General features: G+C 36.9%; 1 non-coding gene across 1 annotated transcript; it reads left to right on the top strand.

Annotated features, from left to right (window-relative positions):
• The first annotated feature begins 8664 nt into the window (after window positions 1–8664).
• Window positions 8665–8771, top strand: LOC116274696. The gene has a single exon (XR_004183480.1). It is a non-coding gene; the product is annotated as a U6 spliceosomal RNA (small nuclear RNA).
• Window positions 8772–11398: the final 2627 nt, after the last annotated feature.

Genomic DNA, 11398 nt, shown 5'->3' with positions numbered 1-11398 from the left:
GTGTGAACCATCACACCCAGCGGCCAATCTTGTCTCATTTCTGATTTTGACTATAGCCAGTGCTTCACCACCATGTCAGATGCTAACCTTTGAACTGAGAAATATACATTTTTGTAATTTTCGTGATATATGTATCAATTCCTATTTGTTGATGGTTTCATTGGTAATAAAAATAGTATTTATTTGTCAAATGCATTTTTAGCATCTCTGAGACACTATCGAGATATTTATCGTTAGATATACAAATATGCATAATTATATTAATGGATAATACAGTATTGAAGGGTGCTTACACCATTGGAATAAAATTCTCTTGATTATGAGGTATCTTATTTTAATGTTAATGTTTTTATGTTTTGAATATTTATTTAGAACTTTTATGCATAAGTGCTTACAGGTGTAACTGATTGCCAGTTTTCTTTTGTGTACAATATTTATCAGGTTTTGGAGGTATTACTCCTCATTTTTTATCTTTTTGTGAAATAAAAATTGGTTTTTTCTACATGTGTGAGCTCAGTATTAGTACAGTTTTTTTTGTAAAAAATAATTTATTTCATGTAGTGGATTTTAAAAATTTATTGTCTCAAGGTAAAAAAAATTGATTTGGTGGTTTTTGTACCCTTGTCATTAATTTCCTATTTTTTCTAACATGGTTGTGTGATGTGTGATGAAATGTCTATTGGGCTGTTTTTGTTTGTTTGTTTTAGGGACAGGGTCTTACTATGTTGTCCAGGCTGGCCTTAAACTTCTGGGCTCCAGTGATTCTCTTGCCTTAGGCTCCTGAGTAGCAGCTGGGAATATAGGCACAGAATGAATGCACCATTGCATCTGCTTTGGTATTTATTTATTTGTTTATTTGCTTTTGAGATGGAATCTTGCTCCATTGCCCAGGCTGGAGTACAGTGGTGTGATCTTGGCTCACCGCAACCTCCGCCTCCTGGCTTGAAGTGATTCTCCTGCCTCAGCCTCCTGAGTAGCTGGAATTACAGACATGTACCACTACACCTGGCTAATTTTTGGTTTTTTAGTAGAGGGGGTTTCATCAAGTTGGCCAGGCTGGTCTTGAACTCCCGACCTCAGATGATCCACCCGGCCCAGCCTCCCAAAGTCCTGGGATTACAGGCATGAGACACCACACCTGGGCTCTTTTTTGGTTCCATATGAACTTTAAAGTAGTTTTTTCCAATTCTGTGAAGAAAGTCATTGGTAGCTTGATGGGGATGGCATTGAATCTATAAATTACCTTGGGCAGTATGGCCATTTTCACAATATTGATTCTTCCAATCCATGAGCACGGAATGTTCTTCCATTTGTTTGTGTCCTTTTTCATTTTGTTGAGTAGTGTTTTGTAGTTCTCCTTGAAAGATCCTTCACATCCCTTGTAAGTTGGATTCCTAGGTATTTTATTCTCTTTATAGAGCAATTGTGAATGGGAGTTCACTCATGATTTGGCTGTCTGTTTGTTATCGGTATATAGGAATGCTTGTGATTTTTACACATTTATTTTGTATCCTGAGACTTTGCTGAAGTTGCTTTTCAGCTTAAGGAGATTTTGGGCTGAGACAATGGGGTTTTCTAAATACGCAATCATGTCACCTGCAAACAGGGACAAATTGACTTCTTCTTTTCCTGATTGAATACCCTTTATTTCTTTCTCTTGCCTGATTGTCTTAGCCAGAACTTCCAACACTGTGTTGAATAGGAGTGGTGAGAGAGGGCATCCCTGTCTTGTGCCAGTTTTTAAGGGGAATGTTTCCAGTTTTTGCCCATTCAGTATGATATTGGCTGTCGGTTTATCATAAATAGCTCTTATTATTTTGAGATACATCCCATCAATACCTAGTTTATTGAGAGTTTTTAGCATAAAGAGCTGTTGAATTTTGTCAAAGGACTTTTCTGCATCTATTGAGATAATCGTGTTGTTTTTGTTGTTGGTTCTGTTTATGTGATGGATTATGTTTATTGATTTGCTTATGTTGAACCAGCCTTGTATCCCAGGGATGAAGCCGACTTGATCATAGTGGCTAAACTTTTTGATGTGCTGCTGGATTTGATTTGCCAGTATTTTATTTAGGATTTTTGCATCCCATTGAGGGATATTGGTCTAAAATTCTCTTTTTTTGTTGTGTCTCTGTCAGGCTTTGGTATCAGGATGATGCTAGCCTCATAAAATGAGTTAGGGAGGATTCCCTCTTTTTCTGTTGATTGGAATAGTTTCAGAAGGAATGGTATCAGCTCCTCTTTGTACCTCTAGTAGAATTCAGCTGTGAATCTGTGTGGTCCTGGACCTTTTTTTGTTGGTAGGCTATTAATTATTGCCTCAGTTTCACAGCCTGTTATTATCTATTTAGAGATTCAACTTCTTCCTGGTTTAGTCATGGGAGAGTGTATGTGTCCAGGAATTTATCCATTTCTTCTTGTTTTTCTAGTTTATTTGCATAGAGGTGTTTATTCTCTGATGGTGGTTTGTACTTCTGTGGGATTGGTGGTGATACCCTCTTTATCATTTTTTATTGTGTCTATTTGATTCTTTTCTGTTTTCTTCTTTATTAGTCTTGCTAGTGGTCTATCCATTTTGTTGATCTTTTCAAAAAAGCAGCTCCTGGATTCATTGATTTTTTGAAGGGTTTTTTGTGTCTGTATCTCTTTCTGTTCTGCTCTGATCTTAGTTATTTCTTGCCTTCTGCTAGCTTTTGAATTTGTTTGCTCTTGCTTCTCTAGTTATTTTAATTGTGATGTTAGGGTGTTGATTTCCTGCTTTCTATTGTGGGCATTTAGTGCTATAAATTTCCCTCTATGCATTGCTTAGAATGTGTCCCAGCGATTCTGGTACATTGTGTCTTTGTTCTCACTGATTTCAAAGAACATCTTACCCAGTAGTCATTCAAGAGCAGGTTGTTCAGTTTCCATGTAGTTGTGTGGTTGTGAGTGAGTTTCTTAATCTTGAGTTCTAATTTGATTTCACTGTGATCTGAGAGGCAGTTTGTTGTGAGTTTTGTTCTGTTACATTTGCTGAGGAGTACTTTACTTCCAACTATGTGGTCAATTTTGGAATAAGTGTGATGTGGTGCTCAGAAGAATGTATATTCTATTGATTTGAGGTGGAGAGTTCTGTAGATACCTATTAGGTCTGCTTGGTGCAGAGCTGAGTTCAAGTCCTGGATATCTTTATTAACCTTCTGTCTTGTTTATCTGTCTAATATTGGCAGTGGAGTGTTTAGGTCTCCCATTAGTATTGTGGGAAAGTCTAAGCCTCTTTGTAGGTCTCTAAGGACTTGCTTTATGAATCTCGGTGCTCCTGTATTGGGTGCATATATATTTAGGATAGTTAGCTCTTCTTGTTGAATTGATCCCTTTACCATTATGTAGTGGCCTTCTTTGTCTCTTTTGATCTTTGTTGGTTTAAAGTGTTTTATCAGAGACTAGGATTGCAACCCCTGCTTTTTTTTTTTTTTTCTTTCTATTTGCTTGGTAGGTCTTTCTCCATCCCTTTATTTTGAGCCTATGTGTGTCTCTGCACGTGGGATTGGTCCCTTGAATACAGCACACTGATGGATCTTGACTCTTTATCCAATTTACCAGTCTGTGTCTTTTAATTGGGGCATTTGGCCCATTTACATTTAAGGTTAATATTGTTATCTGTGAATTTGATCCTGTCATTTTGATGTTAGCTGGTTATTTTGCTTGTTAGTTGATGCAATTTCTTCCCAGCATCAATGGTCTTTACAATTTGGCATGTTTATTCTGTGACTGGTACCAGTTGTTCCTTTCCATGTTTAGTGCTTCCTTCAGGAGCTCTTGTAAGGCAGTGATGACAAAATCTCTCAGCATTTGCTTGTCTGTAAAGGATTTTATTTCTCCTTCACTTATGAAGGTTAGTTGTGCTGGATATGAGATTCTGGGTTGAAAATTCTTTTCTTTAAGAATGTTGCATATTGGCCCCCATTCTCTTCTGGCTTGCAGAGTTTCTGCTGAGAGATGTGCTGTTAGTCTGATGGCCTTCCCTTTGTGGGTAACCCGACCTTTCTCTCTGGCTGCTCTTAAAATTTTTTTCCTTCATTTCAACCTTGGTGAATCTGACCATTATATGTCTTGGGGTTGCTCTTCTCAAGGAGTATCTTTGTGGTGTTCTCTGTATTTCCTGAATTTGAATGTTGGCCTGCCTTGCTAGGTTGGAGAAGTTCCCCTGAATATTATCCTGAAGAGTATTTTCCACCTTGGTTCCATTCTCCCTGTCACTTTCAGATACACCAATCAAATGTAGATTTGGCCTTTCCACATAGTCCCATATTTCTTGGAGGCTTCGTTCGCTTCTTTTTCCCCCTTTTTCTCTAAACTTCTCTTCTCGCTTTATTTCATTAATTTGATCTTCAGTCACTGATACTCTTTCTTCCAGTTGATCAAATCAGCTATTGAAGCTTGTGCATGCATCACATAGTTCTTGTGCATGGTTTTCAGCTCCATCAGGTCAATTAAGGTCTTCTCTAGACTGTTTGCTCTAGTTAGCCATTCATCTAATCTTTTTTCAAGGTTTTTAACTTCCTTGCGATGTGTTCAGACATCCTCCTTTAGCTTGGAGAAGTTTGTTATTATCGACCTTCTGAAGTCTACTTCTGTCAGCTTGTCAAAATCATTCTCCGTCCAGCTTTGTTCCGTTGCTGGCGAGGAGCTGATATGCTTTGGAGAAGAGGCACTCTGGTTTTCAGAATTTTCAGCTTTTATGCTCTGGTTTCTCCCCGTCTTTGTGGTTTTATCTGCCTTTGGTCTTTGATGATGGTGACCTACAGATGGGATTTTTGGTACGGATGTCCTTTTTGTTGATGTTGATGCTATTCCTTTCTGTTTGCTAGTTTTCCTTCTAACAGTCAGATCCTTCAGCTGCCGGTTTGTTGGAGTTTGCTGGAGGTCCACTCCAGACCTTGTTTGCCTGGGTTTCACCAGTAGAGGCTGCAGAACAGCAAATATTGAAGAACAGCAAATATTACTGCCGGATCCTTCCTCTGAAAGCTTCGTCCCAGAGAGGCACCCACTTGTATGAGGTGTCAGTTGGCCCCTACTGGGAGGTGTCTCCCAGTTAGGCTACACAGGGATCAGGGACCCACTTGAGGAGGCAGTCTGTCCATTCTCCGAGCTCAGACGCCATGCTGGGAGAACCACTGGTATCTTCAGAGCTGTCAGACAGGGACATTTAAGTCTGCAGAAGTTTCTGCTGCCTTTTGTTCAGCTATGTCCTGCCCCCAGAGGTGGAGACTACAGAAGCAGCCAGCCTTACTGAGCTGCGGTGGGCTTCACCCAGTTCAACCTTCCCTGGACACTTTGTTTACCTACTCAAGCCTCAGCAATGGCAGACGCCCCTCCCCCTGCCAGGCTGCTGCTTTGCAGGTCAATCTCAGACTGCTGCGCTAGCAGTAAGCAAGGCTCCATGGGTGTGGGATTTGCCGCAGGCATGGGGTATAATCTCCTAGTGTGCCGTTTCCTAAGACCATTGGAAAAGCACAGTATTTGGGCAGGAGTGTCCCGTTTGTCCAGGTACCATCAGTCACGGCTTCCCTTTGTTAGGAAAGGGAAATCCCCTGACCCCCTGTGCTTTCCGGGTGAGGTGATGCCCCGCCCTGCTTCGGCTTGCCCTCTGTGGGCTGCACCCACTGTCCAACCAGTCCCAGTGAGATGAACAAGGTACCTCGGCTGGAAATATAGAAATCACCCATCTTCTGTGTCAATCAGGCTGGAAGTTGCAGACCAGAGCCTTTCCTATTCGGCCATCTTGGAAAGGAATTGAGCCTGGTTTTTAAAAAAAGAATTATTCATCCCTTTTTTTCTAGTTAATTTTTCCCAGTTAATTTTTCCCTTCTTTTATCTTTATGAATTCCTTTCTTCTCTTTCTTTTGGTTTGCATTTTCTTGCCCCTGACATTTTGAGTGGGATGTTTAATTTACTGTTTTCATTCCTTTATTTTTAAATAAAACGAATATTTTTGGCTATGAGTTTTCTTTCAAATAATGTTTTAACTACGTCCCATGAGATCTTATTTTATACAGGGTCATTGAATCTTTATGTAAAAGGTTGTATTTTGAACATAGAACATTGTTTTCTTTTCCATTTTATGTAATCTGTCGAGATATTCTTTATGGGCTATAATTTTTATTTTTCAAGATATTTTCAAGTGTAATTGGTTAGAAGCTATATTTTTAATATTGGGGTGAATATCTCATTAAATTATGTAGATATAAATAGATGCTATCTAGATTCTCACATAATCCTTTTACTCTTGACCTAAGATGGTTTCATTGTAATGAATTCTCTTATCTTAGTGTGTTTCTAATGCACCATCTGTAGATCCTCTTTTATAAAAATGGTTTTTATATTATATAACATTTAGGGATTCATATCTGTTTTAACTTTGCTGTGAAGGTATAACATTATAACATAATAACTCTTATTCTCATTTAATACTTTTTAGCCTTAATTATGTTTGATATGAAGTTATCTCTGCTTTCATTTTTTGTTTTGCTTGTTATTTTTTTCATCCATTCTTTGATTTGTAGCCTCTCAAACGTTTAAAATTGGTTCTCTTGTATACAACACAAAGTTACATTTTGGCGCCATTCTACCTGAAATTTTTTACTTTTAATGAGTTAAGCCTACAAACACATAATAATTAATTATTCACTAAGTAATTGCTTTTTAATTTTCTTATTTTTTTTTAAGTAATAGAAAAGTTTGTATTTTGGTTATAATGTTTACCATTGTGTGAGTATGTCATTCCCTATTTTCCTTAGGAGTATCTATGGATTTCTACAAGAAACAAACAAAATATTCATTTAGTTCTTCTTCTTTCCCTCTTCTTCACCATTTAACTTTGATCAATCATATTATTTTTCTTACTGCTATATTCTTACTCTTACATGTACACATATTTCTTGCATTCAAATGTTATTGTTTGATTCCTAACCACTACTTATTACGGAATCTTCTATAACATTTTATTTCCCCATTTCTCTCTCTCTCTTCTGTTCCTGGTTTTCTCTTTCTATTTCATAAAACATATATTTGTTCTTGAATCTCAGTGACCCCCTTCCTCTCTCCCTCTCTTTCTCCATCCCTCTTCCTCTATCTTTTCCTCTCTCTTTATATATAGAGTTTTACTTATTCAATGCTTAATACCAAAATTTTATACAGAATCTCTTCAATCAGCTCCTGGTTGTCTAAGCATATTTTCTAGGAGATTGCTTAGGAAAGATTCATAAACTTAAATTCTTGCATGTTTAAAATTGTTTTCTTAAATCGTCATACTTGAAAGAAAGCTTGGCTGGATAAAACATTATTACCTTACATTTTCTTCCTATGTGTGTCTGGTAAATACTGTGCCATTATCTTCTTGTGTTAACGTTCCTCCCAAGAAGTCTGATGTCAATATAATTTTCTTTACTTTGTCAGTGCATTGTTGTTTTTGGTTGGAGGCCTATAATTTTTATCTGTTATCTTTAAAATCTTATAATGTTAGGAACATGGTGTTACTGGTTAACATCCTAGGCCAATTTTCTCAGGCACACTGTGCGTCTTTTTTATATGCAGATCCAGGTATTTTTAAAAATGAGAGCTTTTTGTATTCTAATTAAAAAATATTTGTTCTGTTTCCTTGCTTGGTTGTTTGTTATGTTTTGTTCTTTATTGCTTCTTTTGGTACTCTTATTCCAAGGAAATTGGATTTTCTTTGCCGGTTATGTACATTCCATCTTCTTTGTGTTTCTACCTTCTATTTATTCTTCTCTAACTGTATCATTTGTCCATTTGGTCTCATTTCTAACCTCTTGATATCATTTATTACATTTTAAGTAATTTCTATTATCTTTTGGGTATCTTATGTTTAATCTTAATTTACAAGTTAATTTTGAATTGTTTTCTTTCCCAAGCTTTGTCCTTTCCCATTTGACATCTATTACCTGTCTCTTGTTACCTGTCTCTTCTTAAAGTTTGTAATTTCCATTTTTAAATGTTCTTTCATATCTACAATGTCTTATTTTGTTATATTTTAAATTCTGGCAAGAATCTTACTTCTCAGCAGGTTTTGTCTGTGTCACTTAATGTGCTTTCATTTGAACCTGTTTTGATCCTCATCTTCAGTTTTTCATGAATGCCACGATTTTATTTTTCTTATCCATATTTCATTCTCCTAGAATAATGACTAGGAAGATATTTCTTTTATGTGGCTTGTGGGTAGCAGGTGGCTTTTCTGAGTTCTCATATCAAGGATTCTGCTTCTGTAGCAATAGGAAATGGTGGTTTTTAAATGTATGAAATCATTATTTAGTGGAGGTGCAGTTTGCTTTTATTTTCATATTATATTCCATTCCAGTAGGCTGTTTGTCATAAACTGCTTCTTTTCCTCTATTTAAAACCAGCTGCTGACTCCAAATGCAACTGCTGCTACAGAAGTCACACACTATCAGATAATTGACAGTCCTCATGGGACCCCACAGGACATATTTTTGTAAAGATTAATAAAGGTAAAAGATATGTTACAGCCACAGAGAGAAAGTGCAGACATTTGTAGAGGAGCATGACTTATCAATGCTGCCCTGTGGGGTCCTATCTCAGTCACATAGAATGTGGTTCGTCTTTGGTTTATGAGCCACCAAGGTAAATATAAGATATTTTGGTTTCGTACTTGCTTCGACAGCACATATACTAGAACTGGAATTATATAGAGAAGATTAGCATGTCTTCTGCACAAGAGTGACATGAAAATTTATGAAGCATTCCATATTTTTCAGGTTTCAAAATATCATAGTACCCCCAAAATATGCGCAACTGTTATGCATCTTTTTTTTTCAAAAAAGATATCTGATTTCATCTGTGAGTTCATGAGCTTCACTCATGCCAAGGTACAAATTTGTTGAGGAGTCTTTTACACCACACCAATCACTTAGGTAAAACCTAGGCTTTATGACTTGTTAAACCATGTATAACTGTCAATCTATACATTTTCACTAAGCGGTATAGATAACAAGCTAGTACAGCATGTCTCCAGGCGAATTTCAGACTTCATGCTGCACATTATACATAGACAGCTAGTTTATTTAATTTCCTTCTTGTTCAAAGGTCAATATTTGACTTCCAGGCTTCCTCAGAGACAAGCTTAAAACGACCCAAACCAGCAGCAAGTCATCCCAATCTGTAACTCTCTTTAAAGATACTTTGCCAAGACCACCTTTCCAAGCCTCTTCTTTGTCTTCCCGTTGACTGTGCTATGTAGTCTTCTAAGCCCAACAAGGCTGTCGATAGTTTCTACTCTGGATGTGGCTCTCTATTTCTGGAGGTGAACTCTTGATAATGTTTCCTGGATTTCACTACTGCTGCCCACTACTCACACATTATACAGCTCCCTCCAGACTCACATGCAAGTGTGGGCTCTGGTAGTCTTAGTTGCTTAGTCCTTCTTTTACCCATAAATTGCAATTTATATCTTCTGTTCTCTATGTGGCAAATGTACGTTATTGATGTTTTAAGTTAACTGTTCTTTAAATCTTTATGGTATTTTGGAGAAGGTGTGGAAAGACTGTGATCCATAGAAACTTCATTATCCTAAGGTAACTTGGAACTACCGACCTTGGCCTTTAACTATCAGGGCTAATTTGACCTCAAAGGCATAAGAAATATTCTTTTCTGCTTTATTTTTCCATTTAGGAGTGTTATATGTGGTTTTTTTATCCTGCTTTCCTCAGGTCTTTTCAAGCTGGTTCAGAAAAATTCAAAATGTAAACTGCTTCCCTAACTGTTTCCTTTTGATCACTTTTCAAGTGGTGCCAGCGCTCAGCTGCATCATTTGGTTCTCATTCTTTTTTTTCAGGTACTTTCAGTATCTGAAATTAATTTTCCTAAAATGTTCTTCTAGATTGTACATTGGATTTTTCCCATGGAATGACATAAGAATTCAACAAATTCTGTTCCGACCAAAAGCATCCATTAATTAAACAAATGATGACACTCTCACCTTCCTAAGTGGTATTCCATGCAGATGTTACCTCCCATCAGATCAGCATCTAATCCAAATCTGTTCTCAGTGCAGTAGTGACCTCCCTGACTTCTGTAATGACTACTCATATCCTTCTTCTGGAAACTTAACATTGTGAATTCTCCAGACCTCTCCCCTTATAATGCTTGCCATATTTGTTTATCTTCATGCAACAGCTCTGTCAATTTAAAACTCAGTGAAAACATTCCATGTCTATTGATGAAGACTCTATTTCTAAAATATGTCCAGATTTTATGAAACTCTCTAGCTATTGATCCTAGTTTTCCAAGGGAGTTATCCCAGTGGCTTGTCTCTGGTTCATTGGCTTCCTGTTTTCAAACTGCCTCTCAAGTCATCCAAGTGTGGACGCTAAGGTCTTCCCATTTTTATCTTCTTGAAATGGTGGTCTGTTAACCCATCATAAAAACATATCTTTTCCCTAACTCCAACCTTAATAATACATAGGGCTGTGAATATCTCCATTTCTCTTTTATATACATCTAGGCTGTCCCACCAAATAGCAGTACTTATCCTAAGTAAATCCTCATCCTTAGACATGTCTTTCATTATAATCTTCTTTATTTCTTTTACTACTTTGGTATTAATTATGACAAAATACTCTGATTTTAAAAAGTGACCTTGTTCTTCCTTAAGAAATTATGTCTTATAAAAAAATATAGGTATAAGCTTTTAAATTTTTCTTCTTAGCATTATAATAATTACATAACTTTTTTTCCTGTACCTCAACTCAAGAACTTTACTTATCCAATATATTATGAGGACCAAAAGGCCTCTTTAGCTGTTCACTGATTAAAATTTTATCTGTCTTGTGGTTGAACCTATGGTCTGTATGAAATTCACAATGATCAAAATTTATGTGAAGCCAGTTTGAGATAATGAGGAATGTGGAGGAATAACTATAGGAATTTTAGGACAAACTTCATAATTTAAGAAGTAAAGCAAGTCACATTCACCCCTTGGCCTTGGATACAGTTTAAATCAAGATAAAGAGAAATAAGTTTGGTGCCACATGCTCATATGGAGCTCTTAAAAATGAAAGACAGTGTAGAAATCCCATTACTCTGTTAATTCCCCAGCCTGTGTCCTGGCCAGGAAATACAGTAATGAGAGCAATGTGCCTTTGACCCACCAAGTGAAGGAGCTTTGTAATGAAATGCTATCTATTTGGTTGACTTGTTTCTTGCTTTGCCATGAGTCTTAACTTTTCACTGTGGGGATCTATAATACCTTGAGAAATGAAATTATTTCTTCTAAAGTACCTTAGAGAGTACCTCCGAACCTTAGCATCTATGAAAGACTGGAAATCTCAGAAAGTGTAAATAGGTCTTGATTATTAAAATTAATCTTTGTTTGTTTGAACTT

The sequence above is a fragment of the Papio anubis genome, chromosome 4 (genome assembly GCF_008728515.1).
Source record: "Papio anubis isolate 15944 chromosome 4, Panubis1.0, whole genome shotgun sequence".
Lineage (NCBI taxonomy): Eukaryota > Metazoa > Chordata > Mammalia > Primates > Cercopithecidae > Papio > Papio anubis.
Note: the sequence above shows the minus strand (reverse complement) of the source record. Positions and strands in the feature narration are given on the sequence as shown.